The sequence below is a fragment of the Cygnus olor genome, chromosome 12, assembly GCF_009769625.2.
Source record: "Cygnus olor isolate bCygOlo1 chromosome 12, bCygOlo1.pri.v2, whole genome shotgun sequence".
In the NCBI taxonomy this organism is placed as follows: domain Eukaryota; kingdom Metazoa; phylum Chordata; class Aves; order Anseriformes; family Anatidae; genus Cygnus; species Cygnus olor.
In genome coordinates, this window is record NC_049180.1 from 18,952,068 (window position 1) to 18,979,802 (window position 27,735).

General features: G+C 40.0%; 1 protein-coding gene across 8 annotated transcripts in view; it reads left to right on the forward strand.

Annotated features, from left to right (window-relative positions):
• Positions 1-27,735, forward strand: part of SIAH1 (siah E3 ubiquitin protein ligase 1) — a 73,017-nt gene that overhangs the window by 35,923 nt on the left and 9,359 nt on the right. The window contains exons 1-3 of one of the 8 annotated variants that reach the window (XR_005823744.1): positions 17,616-17,865; positions 24,409-24,470; positions 27,211-27,351. The exons of 2 other annotated variants lie outside the window; for them this stretch is intronic. The gene's annotated coding sequence lies outside the window, so the exon portion shown is untranslated. Of the gene's footprint in view, positions 1-17,445; positions 17,464-17,615; positions 17,866-18,493; positions 18,519-24,408; positions 24,471-27,210; positions 27,352-27,735 lie in introns of those variants that run through there. 5 more of the 8 variants (XM_040571464.1, XM_040571461.1, XM_040571466.1 and 2 more) reach the window with 5 other exon arrangements.

Genomic DNA, 27,735 nt, shown 5'->3' on the forward strand with positions numbered 1-27,735 from the left:
CATGCTACATTTCAAGAGGGGAATTCTCAACTCAAAAATTCTTTTTATTTATTTATTAGCTTGGGATAATGTTTTCAAAACTGCTTCGCTAGTATTAGGTTTTAAATCTGGAAGTATGAACTAAGTACTTGGGAGATTAAATGTTGCAGTTTTAAATATATATATATAAATATATATTTGGAGAAAAATGGCACTTGGAAGGTTTGGTTTTGCATGGTGGGGTATTTTTATTACGGGACAAATACCGTCTTTTTACGTGTTTACTGGCCTCAGTGGGACAGCAAGGATGTGACTGAGTTCTTCAGGAGAGTATTTTACTGGTATACTGATATTACCTGTGGGTTCATTCTGGAAGTTCTGTATATAGGAATGGTTAGATTCTGGTGTCTGTACTGTGATTATATTCTGTCTTTACCTGTGTAACTTAAGACATTAGTATGGGGGTAGAAACAGAAATGGAAGAAAAATGTAATTATTTCAGAGTGTAGCAGGTATTCAGAAGACCTGCTGATAAAGATACGAACAGTATTGAAAATGAGAATGCAAGAAACAGGGCAGAATGCCGCTTTCCAAAGGAATAGTATTCTGGCGTGCTGCAGTTTTTCCATTTTTTAAAAAAAACTAACATCTGTCAGAGTACTAGCAGTGGAGAAAAATAGAAATGAAGCTAATGGGGGTAGTCTGGGGTTTTTCTTGCCTTTCTCCAGTATGCTTTCGAAATAGAGATGAAAACATTGCCAAGTTGAACAATCCAAATACAACCCTATGCAATCCTACTAAATCAGTAGCATTGCATCTTGATGAATTCATCCCTGCAATTTGGAGTACATAACACTGAGTTCAAGGTGCTCATGTATCAGGGGAATAGATATGTCACCGTTGGAAGATACTGGCATGTCAGCTAGATGCTTCAGGGTCAAAGTTGATATGGAGCACTACTTAGAAGCCCTTCCTTTGGGAAACTCCCTCCTGAGTAGCGGAGTTCAAGAGGAAATATGAACAAATGCATATACCAGGGAAGGCACAATGTATTCTGCTGTTCTCCATATGTGAAATAAAGGCAAATCTATCAAAGTCTAACACAAGCATGTTTTGGGAAACTTGCCTTCTTGCATTTTTATTTTTGCACATACTAGGGTAAAAAAGATTAATTCTACATACCTTGTCAAAAATGCATACGCATGCTTTAGAAAGCATTCTGTCACAGAGCCTAATAACAGTATGTTACTCTGCAGAGTTACAGACTACTTATTAGCATCTTATAAATGACTCTTCTTTTAAACCTGGTATGTATTCCAAGGAATATCAGTAAAGGAGGAAGGTTGTAGCTGAAATAAAAAAAAAAAAAAAAAAAAGGAAAAAAAAAAAGGTTCTGAAAGCAAAATATATACCATGGGATATATTTAGACTAGACGGTAAGTGGGGTAGACAGGGCTTTTGATGTGACTTGAGAAAGAATTTAGCTTAAAGCAGGGAAGCAGGGTGGCTTATGGGCAGGTGGGTTATGGGGCCATGGCCACCTAAGAGTGGTGCCAATGCCCAGAGCATCTCTGTTGCTGCATGATGTTGCTCTTGAAAGCAAAGTGGATGAAAAAAGTAGATACTGTTCCACCATTTTTAACCCTTCTTTCCTTAGGATCAACCAAGCTAATTGCAGGGATTTCTGGCGTGTGATCTGTCTCCAAAAAATAACCTGGAGTTGCAACTTCCTGTGCAAACTTCCACCCCTGTGCGCCTACGTAACATTGCCATCTGTGTCAATGGGCTTTGACACACCCATACTCTGCATACTGACCTTTTTCCACAAGCTGACTGTAAAGAAATTAAAATAGACAGTGTATTCAGTTCTTCTGGCCCCTCACATGGGTCAAGATAAGTTTAATGGCTGCTGCATGCTAAGCTCAGGTTCTGCAAAGGGAGCGTAATGCCAGCAGGGGAAGAATGGTGGAAAACATTTAGCAGCAATTGAAGTGCAGTTGCCTTACGCATTTCAGAATAAATTGAAGGCATTCTGACAGCATCTGGAGGTCCTCTTAGGACTTCCTAGAATCCCTGAAAAATAAATCTAAGTAAATGCTAGGCTTCAAGCTGTGCCCGCAGCAGAGTGTAGAAGCATAGTATGCTAAAGACGGCAGGCATTTCCATAGATCTCTATTATTTTTATCCTGTGTGTATCACGTACAGGTGCCTGCAGTTGGCGATAGGAGCAGAGTGTCTTGAGTATGTTTCCTTAAGAAGCATTTTATGCTAATGTATTCAATTAAGTGGTGTTTATTTTGTTTGTTTTTGTTGTTCTTACTATGTTTGTGATAGTAAGTGGTCAGATGTCCCAAGTGCTCGAATTCCGGACAGGAGACCAGACATTATTGATCTCACTGCTCACAGAGTGAATGTTTGATAATTACGCTTTGTCTTCATACTGACAAAATACCTAATACAAGCACAGTTGTACGAAGTGCAGAAGTACTTTGATTGGTATCACTAATATAATTTATATTACATAGTAATTTCACAAAAGCTCAGCTTTTCTTCGTAATGAGTTGTCTTCACTAATGATGTAACCTTTGCTAATGAGGCTTCAAAATTATCAAGCCAAATAGTGCAAGATGTTACATTAATAATAATCTGAGGTAGCTAACAGTTTACTATAGAGTGGCAGAAGCTTGATGGAGTGCTGACAAATGGGTAGCAAAAAAGACAGACGATGTTTCCAGAAAAAGTGAAGTGGTGACATCGTTTTCTATTGTGGATTTCACTCAGAGGATTGGAACTTGACTTCTAGCCCTTGTATCCAGTGCTTGTTGGCAGCGTATCACCGTGTAAATAAATCTATTTAGTTCTCTTCTTCTGGTTGGTTTCCCAGATCATGTCAAAGCACACAAAATACACATTAAGAGGAAAATGCCATTTATCTTACTAATAATAATTTTTACAATGCTTTAAATATTCTTCAGTTTGACTTATAAAATGAAGAAATATGCATTTGTTATGGTTATATTTAAACAAACACTTTTTACTTTGGAATAATGGAGAAGGTTATCTGTACCGTAACACAACTGAATCTGTCTGCTTTGCATGATGCTGAGAGATTAGGTGTTCTTGCATGGTGTGCTTGAATCCACCCTGGCTTACATTTTTGAACCCTTGATACCCCATCCGCTTTGGGGGGGGAGGGGGAAAAGACTGCTTGAAAAATATTGAAGAAATACAAGTTGTATTTTGGGGGAAAATCAGAATTCTGACATGCGATTCAGAATTTTTGGTGACAGATGAGCAGATAAAGTTCACTTGTGGCCTTTTTCTTGCACTGTGAATCGCAATACAAACATTGGCAATCTAACATGCTTCCACTGTAGAGTGGTACAGTAATTACCGAATGTGAGCAGCATCACAGTCACTGTGGGATTAGAATGGTGACACAGAGCAAGGAGGACAATGGTTATAACGAATCCATATGGGGAGTTAAAATAAGACAATAGCAAGCATTGTAATGTTCAAAGAAAACTGTGTCTTGATAAGTACTGACTCCATGTTTCCTTGAAGACTTGAGAGGGTATGCTTTTTGTTCCTCCGTGCTTGAATGCTGGCTTAGATTTGAAGATTTGCCTTATGGCCCTTCTGTGAGGGAGGAATTTGATAGTCTGACAGCCATGTCCTTTGTAACATCGCTGAGTTGTTACCAAGGAGTAACTCATTTGTATTGCGAGCTGTTGTCATTGTACGAGCTGTAAGTGCTGTGTAGCCAGAAAATTCTGGATATGTTGAACTGGAGAGCACTATTCAATAGTGGGAAGTAATTGTGTCTGTCATAACCCTATCTTCCTTCATGAGCCACATGAAAATATTCCCTCTATCCCTCATGATTAATTTACAGATGTGCAGTATATTTTACCTCTCTAGTAATGAAATTACTTCAAATCTTACTGTGGGTGAAATTAGATTATGGTCACTGGAAAGGAGACCACGTTCAGGATATATAAAGTCCAAAACCTTATTATTTCATCATTTGTAAGTTTTTCAGTTGTGTGTTTAAAAAGAATACTATTTTCCTTTTTGAATTATGCTCTAGGCAAGAGGTGCAGATGCTGCCCCGTTCTTCATTTCTCAAGTAATGCAGACTTGCAAAAACTTCAACAGAGGTCTTGGAATACAGAGGAGCATACGTGGCCCCCTGTACAATGTCTCAGTCTAGCTTGGAAGGTCCCTTCTCACTGTGTAGACTCTTATATTCTATTCTTCTCTAAATAGGAAGTTGCCTGCAAAATTCCCTATAAAGGTTAGTAGGTGAAAACCTGCCTGTGACAATGATTTCAATTTCCTGCTGCACGTATCCAGATATGTGTGTCAGTGGTCCTAACTATTTTTTCACAAGTTCTCTTTGTTTCCTTTTTTTCTAGTCAGGTTTTTCTGTGACGTGAGGATAAGAGAAGCAAAATATGATGGATTATGTGGTAACTGAGGGAGTTAATTCATAGCCACTTAAATTTATGGCTTTGAAAGATTATTCGCCTTCTTATCCTCTACTTAATTTCTACAGAGAATTAAAGGTATGTGCACAGTTAATAAATTAAATTACAGGTAGCAATCTCTTTCCAGCTGAGAGATTCAAAGACTTGAGCAATTAGTCTGTTCATTAGGCTCAAATTGCTAAAGCCATGGAGATTCTAAGATTCTAACACAGGGTTTGTTAGAAATTCCCCTGAAAAGCACAAAAGGTTTAAAGCAGTTCTGTTGCTAATGTTTCAGTAAAGGAATATAATAAAATAGAACTTTTCCTGAGGACTATCAGCAAGTACCTGGAGAGCTTCCTGAAGATCTGATGCCTGACCAATTACATTTGAATTGATGAAGATCAGACAGGATTAATGCCCCAAACTACTGATGAACACTGTTAACGCTTTCAGATCTTCTGTACCAACTATTGAAGTCCACGGGAGAATTTCCATGAATTACAGCTTGGAATGTTGGCATATATTTACAGAAGAATTATGACAGCAGTTTCCATGGAACTGGAAGTAGAATGCAGAGCTTTTTGTTCACCACTGCACCGCCATCAGAGGGACAGAAATACCTGCAGTTCTTGATGCAATGTGTGAGTTAGCCTGGGAGATCTGTTTGGCTATAGCTCATCTGTTCATGCTTGGCCCTCAAATCTTCCTGCATGTCTGCTGCAGAGACAGCAAAGGGCTGTGTTCCTGTAGCACAAATGGGGTACAAATGTTCCTGCTATTCACACAATTCTAATGCTTTGAGAATTCCAAGGCCTTTTATAAGCTGGAAGCGCTCCTGTGTAAGTTCTATGTAACTGTTTATGCAGAAGCATAAACATACAAAGCTCTGCTTCTGCAGAAGATGAAATTCAGCCTAGACCTTCAGCAAGTGGAGAAGGCATAACACAAAGATGTAACCAAAGAAATAACCTTATCTTTTCCCAAATCAGAGAGAGGTTTTATGGCTAAAATGGATCTCTCCTAATGATGGTCTTATACGCATCAAGCATGAAAACTACTCCCCACAGCCAGCAGACGAATACAATGAAAGGCAGCTGCTGCTCTTTTGTGCCTCAGGACATAAAGTAGCAAAAAGGAAATGGTAGGACCCAGAGGAAAGAGAAGCCTTGTCTTACTAAGAAACAGCAGAGAAGTCTTGCTGATTTCTCTCCACTAGGTAATGTTATATGGCTGGTGGGGGCACCTCATGAAGAATGGAGTATGTATAAGTGAAGCTGTGTGTAAGCCAGTGGTGATGCCAGGGGATTCTTCTGTTTAAATGTGTAACTAGTGAATGTGAAATGCCTTCCAAAGCCACACTGGGAGGGTTGACTCTCAGCACTATAATTCACTGCTTCTCAATGGATATGGTATGTCAGCCAGGAAAAAAAAATTATTTTTAAGATCATGCATCTGTGCTTCATAGTAGATGAACATATTCTGGTACTTCTCTCTGCTGTCTGTCTGTCTTGCTAAAATGTGTTTCCCCCCTCTAGACAGTGACTTTGGGAATATGATCTCTTTCTGAGATCATATGGTTCTGTTTTACATATTGCATCAAACAAACAAACTATCCTCCTTCTTAAATCCATTCACAGCATGTCCTTTACTGTTACCTCTGGTACTGAGTGGTTAAATACTTCCTTCAGTAATCTCAACACAGTATGATCTGTGCATTTCTATTTTGATTACTCAGTTAAAATATTCATGTTTTTCTGTTTTGCTTTTTGTGCTTCAAAATAGGTTTTGCACATCTGCAAAACTGTTGTTTTCATTCAAAACCCAGTAAACTTTTTTTGTCACACCTACAAAATAGAGGATAAATATCAGGATGTCAGTATACTGTAACTACTTCCTATATTGCTAGCTCTTATTGTCTTGCCACTTTCTTTTGGCTGAATTTTCCTTTCTCTCTTACATCTTATATAATGAACTCTATGGGGCAGGAACTCTCCTTCCAATTGTATGCTCATTCAAAAACTGGCATACTGCAACCCTGGCATATGATTATGAATTACAAGCATGGGTGCTTTTAATAAAAGAAGAATTAGCTGTGTAACTTAGCCTGGTGTGAAGCTGGTCTTGATATTATTAAGGCTATGCAAGTAAAAGTAGGAAAGCATGATCAAGATATCTGAAAATCCAGTTGATGTGGTTTTGCATAATACAATTTAGCATCCTCTAATTTGAGAGGTGATCAGTTGCCATTTGTAGAGGGGGAAAAAACTGAATTCAGTTTTACATCACAGAAACTGAGCCATCTGCATCTGAGCTATGTATGTACACCTTAGCCATGGTGCTTGCTCATGGGCTACTTGACTGCTTTTCCCTGTGTAGTCTCAGTTGTGACACCAAAAGGATGTTCTAGTTCTAGAACACCAGCGTTCTAGTGTCATGGTTGTTCAGTTGGGCTACTCCATGAATTACAGTCATGAAGAGTAGGATTTTTCCTAGTCCTCTTGTGGGTACTGTCGAGGTAGCAAATCAAACGTGGTGGTGGTGTTTTCCTGCATGCTTTGGAAACAAAGGAAAAATTGCAATTGGGGAAGTGCAGCAACTATTCCATCCTCCCCTGGGACACACAGAATCTGCTCTTAGGAATAGAGACAGTGTTCCAAGTCCTGTTCTGCTTCTGTTGTTAATTGTCTGAATTTGGGGTAGTCTAGAATATGGAAGATTGGTACTGTGTGTATTAAGCATGTACAAAGGGGGCACATTAAAAAGGGTATTCCCAGATAAGGCCTGCCTAAATGAATGTTGTACTAACACAATATGCTGCATACAGAATACATTACTCATAGTTTATGTTGGAATTAATTCTTTTGTAGTAAGAAATAACATCTGTCAGATGATATTTTTGTGTTATCGTTGTAACTTCTCTGTATGGCTAATAGCACAGTTATTGCACTTAGTCTGAGTTAATTTCTTCTGCTACACAAAAATTGCATATGGCAACTGATCTGGAAAACAGAGAAATTAGCCTTTCTTAGGGCTTCTGTCTGAAGTTAGCTAGTTCTGTAGCGTTTTGACACCCTTAGGCCAGATCAAAATGCACTGTCATTGCAACTGCAGTTCAAAACTCAAGGTAAGAAAATGGGAATGGCTAAGGTAATAAACTGGGAATGGTTTAGGAAAGTGCTTCTCTCAGGTGAAGAATTTTAGGAGCTAGAGTCACTTTTTGCTTGCTTTTTCCCCTCCATCAGCATGAAAGGTTGTAATTGATAACCTCCATGCTTAATTTGTATTGATGAACTCAGTAGAAATTTGTTTCCTTTCTTGGGTGTGAGGAAATCTTTTTATCACCCTGTTTAGGGTAAGCAGGTCTTGGGTATAGCATTTTAAATACTGTTACGGGTTTGAGGCATGCAAGCTTAGGCTGCTGAGACAGTGTATTTAGCACTACTGACATAAACAGGTGTCCACCCCGGCCACACAGCTTTCACTGGTGCTGGTAGCCAGGTTGCATTGCATAAAGCCATATTGGAAAAAAAAAATTGCATAGTGAAAGGGTTTTGTTATGGCTTCATTAAGCACCATGTTATATCAAAGCTAGAAAGCTCCAAAGATGAATGAAATTTCAAATAGTTTGTGAGGATTTATTATAAACATGTGCACACTTCAGATGGCCTCTGGCACTAATAAGGCCCAGTGTCTATCCTCTAGATAAATTAAATTCATTTCCATTAGAATCCAGCAGATGCAGCAGCCCGGGGTGGTTTTCATTCCCGGGGGTACTTTCTCCTTGGTAGCAACCCCAGATACCCTTTTGCTTTCTCAATGTCTAATTGTTAGTCAGCAATCGAGAAGGTGATGACAATAGTGGGAGAAAAGGGGGAGCTTATGGCAAACACCATAAAATGAAGTAAAAAAGGAGGAAGAGGGTAAAGTGGCCATAGCTTAATGTAGTTCTTAATGGAATTCCTAGCTAAGGAGAATAAGGGAGATCTGCAACCCTGAAAAACACAATGCGCAATTCTAGCAGTTGAACCTGAACAGTAAATTAAAACCCTGCAAGAGAGCAGTCATTGCAAAAGGGTGCAAAATAGTCAAAATGAAATAGGAAATGAGGAGAGGTGGCAGATTTAGTAGTTGGAATCAAGTTCTTTCCACCATTCAGGAATGCACGGAAATTTCTCTTCTAAATAAATACAAATTACTTTAGATGCAGCACTGTATGAACTTTAGAGTCAATGATGAGGAGAATTTTGATGGGGAAAATTAGTTGGATTTTTCGTATGAACTCCTATTTCCTTGCTAAAAGCAGTTTTACAGCTGCTTTGGTGTGCAGCTGGGGAAGACGCTGTGTTGGTTGGTTACCAGGATAGGTCACATTCCAGGGCTTGTCTTTGTACCACTTACAAGGGTTGTTTATTGGAAGCTCACAGATGAAATTTATTGGTTGTGAAAATTGTCTACAATGTGATGACTAAAGGGACAGACACGTTTGTTGAAACTATTGGAGTTAATTTATTTGAAATTGGTCTCCAAGTAGCGTACTTTAGGATACATACAGAGATGATTGATTTTGTTGCGATGGCAGTAGCTTTCCCTACCACTACTCCAAAATTTCTATGGTCAGCAGCAAGAACAGTTCTGCAGCAAGAAATTCCCATGTTGTAGAGCTTATGTTCTTCTGAACAAATTATTTTTTTCCATTGGTACTCCCTTCATAAATATTTAAGGAAGCATGGGTTACAATAATACATTAAGAAATAGAAAAATTGAGACTGTTGCAGGCTTCTGCTGGATATACCTTCAATTGCAGATTATTTAAAATAGGATGTTGATACTGTAGGTTTTCCTAGCACTGTATGTAAGGCTGTGCAGGCAGGCAAGGTTACGGTATTTTATCATGTCTTGAAGTGCCTCCCTGGGGTGTGCCTGCTGGAATTCAGTCCTGGCTTGTGGGATCCATGTGGCAATGCATGTACTATATAATGCTTCTCCTCATCCCTGCTGGGCTAACAGGGCAGGATTTGCACCATAATTTAAAAAAAAAGTGTATTTCTCTATTTTCAAATGATGTACTTTCTTTCATTTCAATAAAAATAAACTTCTAAACAGTATCACAGTGAACACAGGCAGAGCTAGCAAAGGATTTCTGTTTAACATCTTATTGAATGTTGTTACCGTGTCACCCAAAAATACTTTGGAAGATGATATCTTTATGCAGCTGACAAGCTATAAATTTTCTCTCAGGCAGCTCTGTAAATGTATGATCTTCCCGAGAGCTTTTCATTTTAAGCAAATGCATGAAATAATCAAAACAAGCATAGATTTATTTATAGCTATCTAAGAGTGTACATAATTTTAGGTTTGCTTTTGTGCATATGCTTGATCTTTAATGGATGAAGCCTAATCATTAAAAAAAAAAGTCTTTCACTTTAACCAAAGAGATGTCTTTTCCACACAACTGAGGAAAAAAAGATGAAAAAAAATAAAACACACACAGAACCATAATAATAATAAAAATCCAGTGGAGAACATTTATGTCCAGTGTCACCACACCAAATGGGATGGCTAACCTGTTCGTGTCATATTATATTATTTGAATTATCTTGTTGAAAAGCACGCTTTTTTTTTTTCCAAAAAAAAAAAAAATCACTTGAGGCTAGGGATAACGGTGTTTTAATGAGCTCACTGAGTAAAAGGAAGCCTGTGAGTCAAAAGCTTTCCTGTGCAGTACTGGCAGAAGCGAAGGGCTGGGAACGAGGAGTGCTATGATGGTAAATGGTATCACAGTAGCGTGAAAAACCCCAATTGCAGTATAAAATAGGTACATGTATCAAAGAACTTTATAATGCCTCAAGCTTTATCTGTTCTCAGGTGTGAAAAACAGAATGTCTCTGGTAATTTTTCCTCTTCTCTGGTAAATCAGAAGTGTCAGGGATAAAGCACGTAATCAGATTTGTGTGTGGCCCACAGCTTCTTCAGTGAGGCGTCCCCTCCGATTCTGTAATCCTCATTACGCTCTCTGTGGTGTCTGCTCAGACTAAACCCCCAGCAAAATGAAGAGGAATGTTGCATGACAAAGTAGTAAAGACCCTGACTTTGTACTGTTTCCAGAGCACCTGATGTAAGGTGTTATATTTAGCCAGTGCGTGACTTGCTGATGTATTTCCGGTGACAAGACATTCTTGTGAATGATAATGATTTCTAAACACATTTAAAGCATGGACAGGAATGGGAATCAAGTGACCCTTACTGTAGTGTATGATCTTGCTGCCCACCCCAGGTCTGCTGAAAAACTGTTACTAATGAGGACAAACCAAACCTCCCTAATCTCCCTTCCCTTAAAGCTGAATGCAAACCTCACTGCTTTGTCCAGGCCTCCCCATGCTGGTGCTCTCATTCTTACTGGTTCATGAAGAAAACGAAAAACAGGACACTTTGTCCCTGTTTGTATGGTGAGAGGAAGGTGGGGGGTGGAAGCATGACCATTTTCTTTGGAGGTGTTCTCAAAGTGCTCTTATTCTGGCAAATGTTCGTGACTGTGCTCAGTCATGGGCCTGGACACAGTCAGTAAGTAAGGGCTAAACAGGAACAATGCAACATTCATGTGTGGTGGGAGAGCCGGAACAGTGGGAACTGGTAAATGTGGCAGGGCTGGAGCGAGGTGTTAATCATGTGCCTCAGGAAACTGGTTGCAAGCATAGAAATGGGGATTAATGTGTGTTTCCTTATCAGAAAACTTGAAGAGGAGCCATGAGCCTCTGTCAGAAGTATTTTACAAAAGCACAAAAAGAATTTGTAAGCAAGGAAAGCATTGCCACTCTTCTTTTCCCTTCAGTATGTTCAGAGAAGCAATTTCTTAAATAAATAGGCTTATGCCAAAGACCCACCTAAATCCTATACAGGTCTCCTCCTGATTGAAATGTTTTAGGAAGGCTCTAAATGTTGGCTGTTTGCCTGAACCATGAGTAGCAATATAACATAACAAAATCTGCAAGAATTCAGATAGGAACTGCTTATAATGAAGCTCAGTATGGGACTCAGCACCTCTTGGAAAAATTACATATTTGTGCTAGTAGCTGAAGATGTTTGTGTACACTGCTTGTTGTTTGCTTCTGGGTTAAATTAAAGGTATTTGAGTTTGGTTCAGAACTTTATATATAACATTTAGGCTTTAGCTAGCACTTGATTATCTGTGTATACAGTTTGTCTGTCAAAAAAAAAAAAGAATAGATCTGGTAATTGTCTCTGATGTAAACAGATTTATTTATTTGTTTAACAGATGGCTTATTTCTTGGTATTGTTTCTAATTGCCTACCACTGCCCAGTTACGTTGTTCTTAGGTCATGGTGCAAGGCTAATTTGTTCCACCCAGGCATAACCTCCAAAAACCTTGCCAAAGAAAACCCTCAAAAACACCTTATCTTGTTCAACCTTACTAAAGACATTTAAATCTCAAAATGAGAGAAAGTTATTATGCAAGTTTCATGTTATTTTAAAATCAGTTTTTCATCTTGTAATTGACTTATTGAATTGTTATGCAGTTATGAATTTATATATAGTTCTGTGTGCTACATGTCCGCAGAAATTTTCCAATGTTAAACAATTTTAAATGCTATATAATTACACATTTCTTTCTTTACTCAGGAGTCAAATGAAGACTGCATATTTACATATATAAGAACTGGGTGATTCGGGAGATTTTAATTGGTTTTAAAGACTTTTAAATTTAGTTAGGCAGTTGTAATCTAAAACAGGTCAGTGCTGACTGGAATTGTATTTTGTCTAATGACTAGTTATGGACTCTTGCAAAAGAATTTGATGGTCTTAAGTCTCTCTCTGGATTCATACTGATTCTCAGGAGGACAGTGCTTGTGTTGGCTCTTGTGTCGCTAATAGCATACTACTACTGTCTTGAAAAATCAGAGCTTGTTGTTCTAAAGCAGAATTTAGATGAATTACTTCACCCATATGGGCAGACAGCCACTTGTTTCCCACTTAAAATAGCAAGATAACAATTGTCTAGAGATATGATGATCACAAATATTTCTGTGAAGCTCCATAACATATCAGAGTTGCTAGAGTTACCATTAGTTGATAGGTTTTTAAGATTTATTTTTAAATAAATATTACATAAAGGGAAGAAAAAACACATGTGCAAGCTAATTCTATGTTTTCTGTATGCTAGGATATCTACAAAATGTCAAGCTTCTGGCTGTTACCAGAAAGGATGAGGCTGGGGTAAAAGGGCAAGTCTTACATTAACTATACAGTGCTTCTGAAGAGTTAGTAGATCTGGTATTGTATGAAAACTACAGTTCTGAAAATGCTTCTGTAATATGTATATCTGATTTTAAAGAGTGTAAAGGCACCTTTTCTTTCCCAGAATAACTTTTTAAAAGCATTCAGCATTTTTTTTTTCCAATTTAATAAGATTGTTTTTATGTATCCCTAACTCTGTGTCTATGGCTAACCTAAAAATTATTCTATCTTCCCTTTTATTTTTCTGTAAAAACTGCCTTCTTCCTCTTCTTTTAATTTCAGGTTTTTATAAATTCTGAAAAAGACATAAATGGTAAATAAATTTATGAAGTTCAAATAAAATGCAGAAAATGTTTCTCTACAAAATAACTGAGATCAGTTAAATTAGTCAATTATAACTATTAAGTACAGTCTGGTATTTTTTCAGGCTGTGTTTTAAATGTTTGAAGACTTAGTACATAGCTGCTCAGTAATTAACAATAGACTATACTATAACATGTTTTCTATGAATATATCCAATGGAGTCAACTGGTACATCAAGACTGTCAAATCCAACCAGTCTAACATAACATTAGATTCAAAATGAAATATTATTTAAAATATCAAGTTTGGGATTTTTTAAAAAACTTTTTGAAACTTCGGCTTGTGCTTTTTGAAGGCTTTGTTCCCTTTTTCTAGTAGAAACCAAATTTGAGGGAGCAACTTCAAAAATGTTAAAGAAAGCCTTGCAGGAAGAAAAACGGGCCTTTTGTCATATTAAGTATTTATCAGTACAATTATAGGAGTCGACAATACTATACATGTATGACGCTTTGCAGTTAAGAGTAGGATATCATACATGTTTCAGAGAATCTGTACTTCCTTACAAATGATGTTTAGTTCAACATTCTATATATGAAGGTCTTCAGCATATCCCCAGACTGCTTTTTGTGAAGTTCTTGTCAGTTCAGAATTTTATTTCTGTGGAAAAAGTGTGATCGGATGAAAACAGATATCAGTGTTTACCTGAAAAAGTAAGATTTTTATTTATTTTTTAATGAACTGCTCTAAGTAGTCGTGCTATTCTTCCACTCATTTGCGAGTTTGTTTGCCATCAGAAAGTTCCTAAACAAACTGGTTGGGAGCTGTAGGTGTTTTGCAGCCTGTGAAATGAAAAATATAAATGGGGAAAAAAAAGAAGATAGCAGAGATCAATAACTGGTCTTCCATCTTAATCAGTATTATTGTCTTTTAAGAGCCCTACTGAATGTTTGAGACAAACTTTGAAAGTTTGTCATTTTTGTTTCTGTGATACTGGGAAATTATGGACTGCAGAAATCCTAATTAATGCATCCAATGCACTAATACGTATGAGGAAGATATTAGTTGTTTAGACAAAAAGGATAAAAATATTTTTATATTTGTAAATAGCATGTATCATTTTCCATATGAAGGATAGTATTTTTCTTGTAAAATCATACTATATTTAGTACTTTTATGAATGATTATCTTAGATCTTCTTTTGTAATTTGTGTAGTCACAAATTTGTAAGAAGTGTACAATGTTACTTCCAGGTACTCCTCTTACTCAAGTCTCAAAATGATTGTGTTTTCTTGGACCTATGTACTCATTTTTCTTAATGGCTGAATGTTCTAATATCAATACAAAAAAAAAAAGTACTAAAAATGGAATATTCAAAACTGGGTGAAAATCAATTCTTCATTCCTTCTAGAGACTCTAAAATGCTGTAAGGAGAAAGTTCACTTGAGCATGTGTATTTTTGCTGGCTTCAGTGATATTACATGCAAGCTTACAAAATAGTTTATTTTTGGCTGCTTTGCTTAGGACTTAGGCACTTAGCTACCAGGATCAAGTGTTACTACGAATGCTCAGAAGCAGTGCTTCTGCCCAAGAAACCAGATACAGCCACAAAATCTGAGTATCCAGTTTAGCAACCATTAGCAATCGTATTTCTAAAGCTCAAGAGAATGCTACCATGTGTTGCTAATACACTGTTATCTAGAGAATAGAGTTGGTAATATCATCTTCAATCTTGGAATAAAGGAGTTTTACATAAACACAAAACTAATAACTTATATGCCACTTAAAGTCTCATGTGTATTAAATAATATACGTGAATTGCAAAAATATTAAAGCAACAAAGTGTGAATCAGTTTATCCATTTTAATTAATAAATACAAAATAATAGTACTTTTAAGAAAGAATATTTTCTAAATTTTAGGGAAAAAAACAGTTTATTACATCTTAGTATGAAACTTAAGACTTATGGATGCTTTTGTCTAGTAAGGAAACATGGTAATCCCGTGAGACTACAGGTCTACATGTGTATAACTTTATCAACCACAGTGGTGTTGTACACTTCCATAGTGACAATAAATTCTTTTCTTACTAAACAATGCATACAAAAATTCTCATTAAATTAATAATTATTAAAACTTGATGTTAAAAATAACCTCAATTTGCAATTATAACATTGACTGATACCGCTGATTTAGCAGCGTCTCCATAGAGTCAGCCTTTATTACTCAGCATTTAAAAGGGCCTCAGTGGGAGTGCTGTGTCCAGTTCCCAGAACGATAGTCAAAAAAAGAATAAAAGGAACCATTGCAGGGAAAAAAAGACAAGAATAATCAGAGGCCTTGCAGTGGTGACCTATGGATGGAAGGGAACTGATGTAATTTACTGAAGATTAGAGTCTTCAAAAATAGAGAAGAGGAAAAACTGTGTTCACTGAAGCATTCTATGAATGGGCTGAAGTTAAAATGGGAGACTCAGGTTATATGTGGGGAGAAGCAATGTAATGGTAAGGAAGATAAACACTACAGAACAGGCATTAGAAGGCACATTTTGAAATTTCTACTACAGGAGGTTTTTTTTTTTTTTTTATGAGCTGCTGAGACAAACATTTGTCAGGAATAAAGAAGGCACAGTTGATTCTACCTTGGAGCAGGAAGATGGATTATATGACCTTTTAACATGCCTTTCGGACACTTTTTAACCCTGATTTCCTACTGTAATGGGGCCCATGCAATCTTGCTACGGGGTCCGTTCCATTAAGCCCTCACTACTAACTTTTGAACCTGTGGGCTAATTTCACCCCAGTTTGAGAGGAATAAGCCTCAACTTTTGCCTTTCTTGAGAAGTGTTATAATATAGTGGATCTAGGCTGAAATACGGGGTCCTCTTGAAAGGAGGGGAACGTGAACTCCTTGGTCTGCCTGCTGTAGAGCATCAAGATGCGAAGAGGTGAGCTGGGTGATGGACCAGTGGGTGTATGCACACAGCTGCGTTGGGTGGCTCCCTCTTGGGCAGCTGTTAGTTACAGGCATGAGCGAGCCGGACACTGAGAAGGGTTCAGACATGGGGAAGCTGGAGGCATTTCAGCAGCAAGAACACAGGAGCAAAGTGGGAGGATATTGTGGTGAGGAGAGAGGTAGGATAAAAGTCCCATAGAAACTGGGCTTAATTAGTTTCACTGCTCAAGGAAGTAATTTCTATTCAGTGAAAGGCAAATGTTTAATAATACTTATAAAACAGCAAGGCATCGATCTGATACAGGACTGTGAGACTAACTTTTTTTTTTTTAAGCAAAATGTTAGTGCATGTTTGCAGGATTAAAGCCTCAACCACAGATATACTTTGTAATAAACCACACAGACTGCTGGCAATGATAAGCATTCTGGTTCTCCTATCTAAAAATACTAATTGCCACTGCTAGGGATGCTTTTTTTTCCTCCTCTTTGTCTATGAAGGACTACCTTTGAAGTTTCCAGTACTGAATAGACTTCTGTATGTTTAAAAATACGTCAAATGATTGGCCTTACTCTGAACTGAAATCGAAGTTGGAAAAAAAGCCTCTAATATTGATAATATGTTCCTTTGGGAATGTGTGCTTATTCAGAACAAAAATAATACATCATGATGAACTATTTCCTTAAGTATTCAATAAGTCAACCCCATGGTGGGTTAGCAGTCATTGCCATGTGTATGGCTCCTTGTGAATGCTTAAGGAAAAGGCTCAGCCACCACACTGCAAAGCTTCAAGATGTGCAGGAAAAAAGTATGTGCAAATAACTTTTACCTCTGTAGTTGTCGTTCTTTGGCAATAAATAGCTAGTACTACGCTTGGGAAGGTTCTCAAATGGGGGATGGATACATATTGTGCCGCATCACTACAGTGATGTACTTCTACGAAGCTGCTTTAAAGCTAGTCCTAAAAACCTCTGAATAAGAGCAGAATCGGCAGAGCTGACGTAGGAACGTTATACAAAAAGCTGTGCTGTCTGGTCACTGAAAGGTGGGTGTAGGGTATGGAGAATCATCTGGATAACCAATTAAACCAACCAAGAAAGTGTTTGGTCAGTCAAAAAAAAAAACCAACACTTATTTTTAAATATTTTGCTGAAAATAAAATAAACAGTAGCTCTCCTCTGGCAAACCTCTGAATAGCTGCAGTAGCCGAACCAAGGGCCTGGTGCAGCACCGGCCCTGTGCCCAGCACGCCAGGAATTCCCCTGAATTTAGTTCCACCGCAGCGCTGAAAGTTCCGCGCGCCCTGGGAGCGCCGCCGGAGCGGGGCCCAGCGTGCCGCTAAGGCCCGGGGAGGGGGCGCCGGGCGCAGCCCCTCACCCCCGTGCTGCTGGGCCGCACGGAGCCGGGGGGTGGAAGCGACCGCCCCGCGGCGCCCCCGTCACTTCGGCCGGGGCCCGGCCGCTCGGGCCCGGCCGCGGGGGCCGCTGAAGGCCGCGGGCAGAGGCGGGTGAGGGCCGGGCCCGGGCCGGGGGCAGCACAGGGGGGCCGCGGCCTTTGTTTCGCCGGCGCCGCCAGCCCTGTGCCGGCAGCGGGGCGAGCCCGGGCCGCGCGGCGCCGCCGGGTGCGCGTGCGCGGGGCGGCGAGGGCGGGGGTGGGGAGGAAGAACGGGGACGCTGCCGGGTGCGCGCGTCCGCCCGCCCGCCTCGGGAGCGCGCCTGGCAGGCAGGCAGGGAGGCAGCAGAGCTCCGCCGCAGCTGGCGCGCCCCCGTGGCGGTGTCTCGTCGGGCGGCAGGGAGCGCGCCGCGGGCTCGGGCCGGGCACCAGCGTCTGGGCGAGAGCCGCGCAGCCCCGTCGCCATCCGCGGAGCCAGGCCGCCGCAGCGGGGTCCCGCCCAGCCCGGCGCCCGCAGGTGAGCGGCCCGGGGTGGGGAGGTGGCGGTGGCGGCGCGGAGGGGAGGGGAGGCCCCGCAGGCCGCTGCCCGCGCGAGGCCCCGGCGCGGGGGAGCCTCAGGGCCGAGGCCCCGGCGCGGCCTAAGCGCAGCCCGGGCGGGCGGCGGGGCCCTGCTGCTGCTGCTGCCGCTGCCCGGCCGGGCCTGTGGAGACGGGGAGGGAGGGAGCGAGGGAGGGAGGCCATTGTGCGGCGGGCGGAGGCCGGGCCCGGCTCCTGCCGAGGCTCCGCCGCGCCCGGGCCTGCGCGCCTGGGGCTGCCCCTTTGTGGGCCCGGCCTGGCCCGTCCCGGGCGCGCTTTGTGCGAGCGGAGCGGCGCGGCCAAGGTCAGCGGGGCCCGGCGGGGCCGGGGGCGGCCCGGGGCCTGCGCGCCCGGCCCAGGCGCTGCGGGAAGCGGTCGCGGGAGGCACCGGGCCCGGCTGCCCCGCCGCGCAGCCTCGGCTCCAGCCCGGCGGGGGCCGCGCCGCCTGCCCCGCTGCGTGCCGGGCGAGTTTAAAGGCGGGGGGCCCGCGGCTCCTGCCCCTGCGCCCCTCTGGGTTAACCCCGGCTCGGAAACAATAGCGTTTGTTGGGAAACGCAACGCAGCTGGGAGGAGAGCTAAGTGACTTTTCCAGTGGTGAGCTCGTGGCCCTTTTACGTATTACCAACTCACGTTTTGCTTGTAAAACGTACCGTATTTCTTCGGTGTTCTCAGTCTCTATTTCAAGCAGTCTTGGTGAACGCTGCCGTCCCTCTGTAACGAGCCGTTTACTTATGCACTAAATAAATAGATAAAGTGAGTTAATTTGTTTAAGGTGGCAGATGAGTGGATATTAGGAGGCTCGTAGCTAATTGGACTAGGTCATGAAGGACACGGGACGTTCCACATGCAGGAACATAGTTTCAGTTGTCTCTTTATCTCCCTCCTAAGCTCTGAGGCGAGCACGATGCATTCCAGAGGGGGAGGAAAAAGGGAAGGGGCTCTTCTCAGCCCTGAGATCTTCAAGCTGGTCTTCAAGATTTGGGGTATTGGAGTACAGGTGATCTTTGGGCTAGGTATCTGCTGCAGAAAATAACTTCGGGGAGCGTACCTAAAGAAAAAATTGGATCGGATCAGGTTTTATCACTTGTTCTATGCTGTAACACTGATGTTGAAACTGAGTGCTAGAAACGATAATTACACAAACTTCAGTGGAAACTCACGTTTGTAATTACCTTCAGCACTTTTCACAGTAGTGAGAAGTGCAGGAAAGCACAAGGGTAAGAGCTTTCGCTTGTATACTTCTAGGTGCCTGTTGTGACCTAAGAATGCTAATACTGATGAGATGATGAGTATTTTCATCCTGAAAGCATGCACAGAGTACGGTGTCCATTAATCTATCGGTTGTGTTGGTAGGGTTCTCATACTGTAGGTCTTATTAGACTGTACTAGAGGAGTTCGCTCAGAAATCCAGTGGCTCCAGCTAAGTAGGTGTGAACTAAGGAAAGCAAATATTTTAAATAGCAGAAGTGCTTTCTGTACTGAAGCATGAGTATTGTTGCTGTTGTCTGCTTAGTGCGAATTGAGAAAGTAGTACTAGTCGGATATCAAAGACACCTGCTTGTAATGCACAAGAGGGGGGAGCATGGGTGAGTTTGTATCAGAAGCAACTCGTACGGGTCTGAACACTCAAAGAAATCAAGCGGGACAGTTTAATGAGCTCTGGTCTTCACATGAAACGTCTTGGAAGACTATACATACAACTCTTATGAGAAACGTGGCGTTTTTAATTGTAAATTAAAAGAGCTTTGTTTTATTTTTCTGCTTGTAACATTGTTTTTGCTCTTCTAACTGTTAGCTTTAAAAGTTGGACTAAGTTGTGCCAAATATGTTATCATTGGGTATTTTGCTTTAGTGGTTGTCTCATTTTTGGGAGCTAAGCTGAACGAGAATAATCAAGGTAAATCAACAGTATCTGAAATTCTGGACACACGTAAAGAACTCGGTTATGCAGTTGTGGTGCACCTTCCCAGCCTGTGGACAGCTGAGGTAAAAATGGTGTTTCCAGCTGTTGACTGTAGAGTTCCCTGAATCCCTGGTTAAGTGCTCCAGTGGCAGTGAAGTATCCTGTGAGGGCACCAGCAAGCTCTAGTTATCTCAGCCATCAGTTAAGGCCCCCAGTTCAGGATTTCTTCTCTGAAATTTACTCTATTAAGCATGAACATTGTATCTGCAGGACATAACGTTACTGGCTATTTTTTGTTTTAAGGAAAAATGGCATTAAGAAAAGTGAAAAATAGTTGTGGGAATAAAGAAATAGTAGGAGATATCCCTTTTAGCACTAGCAGAAATACACTAAGTAAATACATTTTTACGCTTAATAAAATGTTTTGCTTCATTAATAAGAAAACTTGTAGGCAATTTACACTGTTTCAAAGTGCATGTACTGTTAACATCTTAAATAGTGTCAGGACAGAAATGCAATTTGGGTCTGTGTTCTCTGTGTATGATATCACATGGTGGACTAGAAATGGAGAGAGAGAGAGAGAGAGAGAGAGAGAGAGAGACAAATACTGGTCACTGTGACTTGGTATTGCAGATTTACCCGAGTTTTTTCTCTTAGTACCCAACTGTTTGTAACAGATCTTTCCAAGTCATTGACTTGGGGTTGTTTGCTACCATGCTACACAGTGTTCAGATGTGAACTATGCTAGGCAAAGAAGACAAAACCTGCCATTAATGCTACCATTAATACTCTCTAGTTTTATGCCACACTTCATAAAATATAGATACACACACACACATGTAACACACATGTTCTAGTCCAGAGAGCCTGCTGTGTTTCTGTAAAGCCCTGGACAACTATTTTAAGTATATTCCTGTTTGAGTTAATCTATAAAATGGTGATTCTTTATGCTATTACAGGAGTAATGAGAGATTTGGTTACTAATACCACAGTACTTTAATCTGATAAAGTGCTAGATAATTACAGTTAACCAAATGGTGCATTTCTGATTTTGACTCGTTTCTCTTTGTAGAGGCATAGGGCTGAGAGCTGAGCATGGAAGCTGAGATGGGCTGTGCTTTCAGTAGGGAAGTAAAATATTATTTGAATGGTGACAATTGTATTTGTCTTTTTGCATCCGGAAATGCATTAAAAAAAAAAAACCTGCAGATATATTTCTGCAGGGAAATTGATTTAGAGCAGCAAATTCACCTACTGACAGTTGTTGTCAACCATTTCCTTTTTTGTTTGCTTCATCTAGAAACAGTTGTTTGTATCTTTTCTTATAACAATTGGTGACCTTCCTGAGACATGAAAAGCAGTGTGTTACAGTAGCTTCTGTTGCTTAGAGAAGTAGTTATCAGCTCCTTTAACATGAAACAGTAATTCTTTGAACTTTGGTGTGTGTGGTATAAAAATCTATAAATTCATATTTTGACGTTCTTTCCTACATTTCTCACGCACAGAGCTAAGCAGAGCAAAAATTCATTTAGTCTTTGATGAAAGACTGAAGTGGCTTTTCAGTGTTTGTATTTTGAGTGCTGTCAAGGAGGAGCATTTACAATGTCACACTTCTTAAGAGTTATTCTCAAACACATGTTCAGATGAAATATGTCAAAGGAAAAATATATATGAAGGAAAATTGTATGTTAAATTTTTCTAATGTGCAGATTGTCAAAAGATTGAAAAGGTTTTGACTAGAGGAGGAGTATTTTAAAGCAACTTGATGTTAAATTAGAGGAGGGAAAGCCTGAAAATAAATTCATTTATGTAAAAATCGCTGGATGTTTAGCCTAGAATTGTAGGTGTATTTAAAGGCTTATCTTGTTCTTTGACTCTGTATCACAGATCTGTTGTGAGAGGAGGTTCTGTGTTTTCTACGTTTTGTAAGGAGTTGATAATTGAAATAATTCGGTTTAAAAGTTGGTTTGTAAATTTCAGTACATGTTGCTTTATGCCACGATGTGATGTTGGTAGTGATTTGAAGTCAGATAGCTTTATTTCTAAACGACATGATAAGTTGCTGTTGACACATCAGTGCTAGACAAGAAGTAGCAGAAGATGTAGTGCTGAGCTAGTTGGAGTGCACTGAGGGTACGGTTCTGCAGCACCTGAAGGCAGTCTCTGTGCAGGATGCCAGCGATAACAGTAGTGTTATCACTGGCAGTGAAGCTGGCACCAACGTGAATGTGAAACAGGCCTGTTTCAGTTCCAGGTTTAGTTGAAAACTAATCAATCGCCTGTGAGAAATGGGTAACTATTATCTGGTTCACTTCCCAGAACAGCTTGCAGCATGGTAACATAAGAGCCAGTGCTGCTGCAAGAGAAGTCATTCTCTCTCCTAGGAGCATGTGGGGTCGGTCTAAGTGCAGGCTTACAGCCCAGAGTCTTGCCCTCTATTGCCAGCTTGTTTTTGGTGTCTTCCTTGTGCCAGTGTAAGCACTCACGTAGTTGTGCAAGACTGATCTTACTGAATGTGTTACCTTAAAGAGAGAGGAGACCAGTGCGTGAAAGACAGGCAGCACAGCCGTCCCTTTCGGTGGCAGCTTGCTTTTGTTTCTGGCCGAAATGGTGGAATTGCACTCTGACACACTGTGTGCACGTGTCTGGAGCCATGGAGCCTGTATCTGGTGGATTGTTCTTTGTACTGTAGATAAACCATTTTCTTTAATTGTTTGTAATGGCATCTGAAGGCTCTTAACAAATATGTAACTGAGCAGTTCTAAAAAGTGCTATTAAGATATTTAATAGCCTTTAAAGTGTGTAATACTGCTACTTTCTCTTTAAAAAAGTAGTGCCTGTAACTCATTGTATCAGCTTAGCACCTGGACCTTACTCCAGGGCTCCAGTTTATGAAAATGGACCTTTTTGGTGGTGGTGGTAGGTTTTTTTTGACCAGACATGGGCCTCAGAATTTGCTAGTCTTAGGATCAGGTATCTTCTTAATTTATCTAGTGTTGTTTTGGAGATCATATTTGCAGCATACTTTTATATAGATTTGGGTGTTGACACATATATTATCTCATTTTAAGGTACACGTGGTAAACTTCTCGTTTAATTAAAGCTATTTTTTTAATTGATGTGAGTTTTTACAGTTAAAAGCAGTGAAAATGCTCTTCTTAGCTAATCCTTTGATTACTGAATTATATATAACTATGATCTCTATGTATATATTGATTTTGAAAAATATTCACACATATATGTGTATATATAGAGTTATGAAGTTAGAGTTATGAAATGAGTTCAATTCACAGGAATTTTCCTCCCATTCTGGAGTGTGGAAGTGTCAATGCAGTTGAGAGTTAGATTTGTGTATGGCTCAGCTCTCCGTGGCTGATATCTGTGTGATTATGCAAGTATGCCAAGGGTGTAATTTGAAGACTGGTTGCACAGGTGTGACTAGGGGATAATTTGGCTGGCAGATGTTGATGGTGTACTGTAAAATTTTAGTTTGGCTTTGTGCTAGGTCAAGTATGTCATTAATACCATTAAAAATGATGTTTTACAAATAAAAGTATGCATTTCATAACAGAACTTTAGATGGACATTCTTCTAAAACAGCACCTGTGAAGCAGTAATTTTAAGAGCATTTCTATGTATGTCAAAAACAACTGCTGCCCAGGTTTTATTTTAAATCAGGTGTTCAATTTAAAGAAAAACTGCTGTTCCTTGTGCAATTATAGTTCTTCCATGTGTATACACATGATCTTCTGCCAAAAGAGTTGAGTGGGGTGAAAAGATTGTTTCATGCAGGTTGTTCCTTCATATGCAGAGGAGAGTCGCCTATGTAACTTTGTTCTTAACTAATTCTTGAATGCTTGATCTTCTGACCTAACACGTTTTTTATAACACTCTTGTAAAAGAAGAACTTTAAAAAAATACTAAAGGTTACAGTTAAGCTTTAATGAGTCGTTGTTAGGATTCGGTGTTCCAGATCAAGCACTGCAGCATAGACTTAAGTTTTGCTTTAACTGCGTAACAGAAGAGGGGATGGTATTTTGCAGAGAAGGATGTAGTAATGTTTGCATCTAGAAAGTGCTGAGAAAGGGAGCATGAAGTGGCAGAAAGATGTATTTGTGCCTGTCATTTCCAAAGCATTTGTAATATCTTGTGTTTCATTTTCTGATACAGACTCAAGCCTGACTTCAGAGTGATTATGGCTGGATTTTAATTTTGTACACCATGAAGCATTTCCCAGGCAGTAAGAACACATGAAATAGCCCGTTTTGTTTTGTGATTTAGATAAACCTGAAGCAAATTTAATGGGAATATAAAAAAATAAATGTAATTCTCTCGCCTGAGAGCTCTTTTTCTGCTGAATATGAATCATTTGCTTCAAAAGCTGCGTTGTTGGGTCTTCACAGGGAAAGCTGAGAGAATTTTTTGGTAATACAAGGATTCCTCTAAAGAGAGGTTTCTATTACCAGTTCTTCATAAAATGTCAATGTGGAGTTGATGGAAGAAGGTCTTCAGGTTAGGTAAAATAAAATTAATGAGAAGGGTGTTGCAAATGTCTCATCTCTAATTTGTCTCTTGATGTAGAAAATACTGGAAGGAATAGAAGCCTCCATATGTGAACAGGACTTGGACCATTTCTCTGGAAAGTAAGCAGTGATTGCAGTTTGGCTATTGTTGACTTTAAAGTTTGAGATGTTAAAATAATTTAACATAGTGTCACTTAGCACGTAATAACGTTTAGTTACTACTAACCTGAAGTAAATTTGAAAAGGTTCTACAGAGTAAATTTAGTATCCTTACCGTGTTAATTCATTCCTTTTTGCATTGGTGTCTGAGACTTGCAGCTACTTACAGTGTTTTAAAACCTTGAACAGGCAGGGAAGTGCTTGCCTGCAGTGACTCAGAAACTTGTGACAGAGCAGGAACTAAATGCAGGTTTCCCATGCCGCAGACTGCTCTAGTACCACTAATTCTGCTTGTCAGGTTTCAAGGAATGCTGAATCTTCTTGTGTAACGTGGTGGTCTGTGAAGTCAGCAGTTCACAGCATATGGTTGCTGTGCCTCAGGTTGATAATGCTGGCTGAAGAGCGCTCATATTTGTGAGATAAAGCCACTTCTAACTCGTGTTTTCATGGGAAGCATGTTCTGCAGGGCTACGGACAGCCAGCGCTGGTGCTCTGGACGCAAATACGACCGTGGTAACTTACCAGTAGTCAAGTTTGAGAATGCAAATAACATTGCTATAATTAATTAAAAAATAAACAAAAGACTGTTAATGGTGACAGTCGAATCCCTGTGCTACAGTACCACAGAAACAGTTGATTTAAAACTAATGAGCAGGGAAAAAACAAGTCACTTAAGTAAACTGTGTTGGTTTTAGTGGAGGCACATGTACTAAAGAGAATTGACACTAGAAACACAAGGCATGTAGATAATGGAAGTTTAAAGAAAGGAAATACTGAAAGGTTTAAAGCTATCAAGAATGTGAAAATGCAACCGTATTTATGCAATTCTTTTACTAAGGTGATATATTTGTTATAAAGTAGACAATTTCACTGCTTTTTATTTTCTGCCTGTACTATATAATCAAAATACAAAAGCCAGTATCCCGTCCTAGATTTTTAGAGTTTTCCTTTTGAGTTACTTGTCCCTAGTATTACATTTTATTTTAAAAATGTAGAAATGCCCATTTTAAAAGTATGGACTCGTTGCTTTACATCTGAAATGTTAAACACTTTATCCATTTGGTGTGTGTATGTGAAAGTAAGGATGTTGTCTTTATCTGTCATTGTTCTAAATGTTCTCACTTCAGAAGATTAAATAGTTGGGTTTAAAATATAGACATTGTACAAATTCTCCCTCAAAATGACTGAGGTAGTTAGAGATTCTGGGTAGGTTGGTTGCAGAAGTTCTGATAAATTAGTAATTTCAGATCATTTAAAAGTTCCAGTTGTTGGTAAGAGGGACTGAAAAAGGGAAAACTGAAAACACTGGAGTTTGATTCAGTCCTCCTGTACAGATGGACATCTGTTTTTATGGGAAAGAATCAAATCTGTGAATCGGCCCCCAGTGCCACTGCTGTGGGATCTGCGGTACTTGGATGTTCATGTTTGATGTACCTTGTGGCACAAAGATCTCTGCTCTCAGTTCCCGAAGCCCTCCCATGCACCCTCCACAGGCCATGTTCCCATTCTTCAGCGGGCTCCACTGTGTTCCAGGGTGCAGCCCTGCATACAGCAATTCAGAACAGATTAAAGATCACAGGAATAGATTATTATCTAAGATGGAAATATGTATGAACCTATGCAATGCACAAAATAGAGAGATCTTTACAAAAAATAGTCTATATACATAATTGTGTTCTGACTCCTCCTCCTGCAAAGCAGCTGTCTGCATTGGGATCAGTCTCTTGTGGGCCACGACTTTTTCTTTCATCAGGTCTGGTTATTTTGATGGTCTGCTCCCTATTTAGTTATGCAGGAAAGTAACTGAGCATAAAACAGATCTGGAATCTGAACTGGAATAGTTATCTCTGGAAGACTTTGCATGTGAAAGCACTTCAGAGTACAGGTATTTCTTTTCGTTGCGCTTTATTGAATTAAGGTAGGCACTTCCATACCACACCCTCTTCCCTGTGTCTGCCACAGACACAGGAATGGTGATGCAATATTGCATGGCAATTACAGTATACAGCGAAGAATATAGTTTTTGCAAAGTCAGACCGAGGACAGAAACACAGCACCCAAATTGCCACACTTGGTAGGATTTGTTGTTAATGCTTACAGAGTTGTTGTTTCGCGTGTTGTTGTTTTTTTTCTTAACTTGTATACAGAGTCCAGCTATGATATCTCAAAAAGCAGAATTAAATGCTTCCTGCTTTAGATGCTTCTGGGTGGTGGCATATGTTACAGCATGAAAAATAACTTGCTTTTTTTTTCTGGTGCTGTTAATAACTTTCTTTGTAGCTGGCCACTCTGTATGCCTGCCTGCCTTTTTATTGCAACATGCTGAGCCTGGAACTTTTAAAAAGGTAACAGTTTACCTGCGTTTATAGAAATGAGTGTTCAGAGTTACTGCTGGAAGAGGATCCTGATGTAGTGCTGTGTGCACAGTAAAAGGAAACAAAATGTTACTAAAAAAATAAAACTGTTTTCCCTGATATTTGTTGTTTCTGTAGAGTTGTTTGTATTTTCATATGAAGTTTGTCTTTATTTTGTTAGGTTCTGTGGTTTCTGCCATGATCTTTATTTTGAAATCAGTACTTCTGCTTTATCTCAGCAGTACTGTGCTCAAGCTCTGGCAGACTGCAGAAGAACACTTCCAGTGTGGTGTCTAGCATGGGACAGGCGGTGTTTTGAATTCAAACCGTAGTTTGTGATGCTGTAGGTTCCAGGTGCAGGCATGCTGGAGGTTCAGGTGTCCTCTGTCAAGGAATGCTCTGGCTGCTGCCTGCTGGTATTGATGTGGAGGACACAGAGCTGGTGAGCTGAGAAAAGAGGAGGGTTTGGTCCCAGAGCCCCACTTAAGGTACAGCGCAAGAATGTGCATCTTTGAACAGCGTTTCTGTATCACCATCCTGACGCCTCTGTAGTAGGTGGGGATGTTCTGCAGTATCAGCAAGCTAAGTTATTTGCTCCTTTTGAAAAAGGAAAACTATGGTAAACTCCAATGTGGAAATGGTCCACAGCCTTTTAATGCAAGCATTTGCTTTTGATTTGTATTTAAAGAATGGTTCTTTTTCTTCCGTATTTGTAGCTATATGTAATGGAAAAAGTTGTTTCACTTGTCTAACTTTATTTTATTCCAATAGACTGCCAAATATCAATAATTTTTGCTATTGTTGCTTATACTAGTTTGTTTAATGTATCACTGTTTTCTTTTTCTAGTGGCAGCATTTGATAAGTTGCTTTT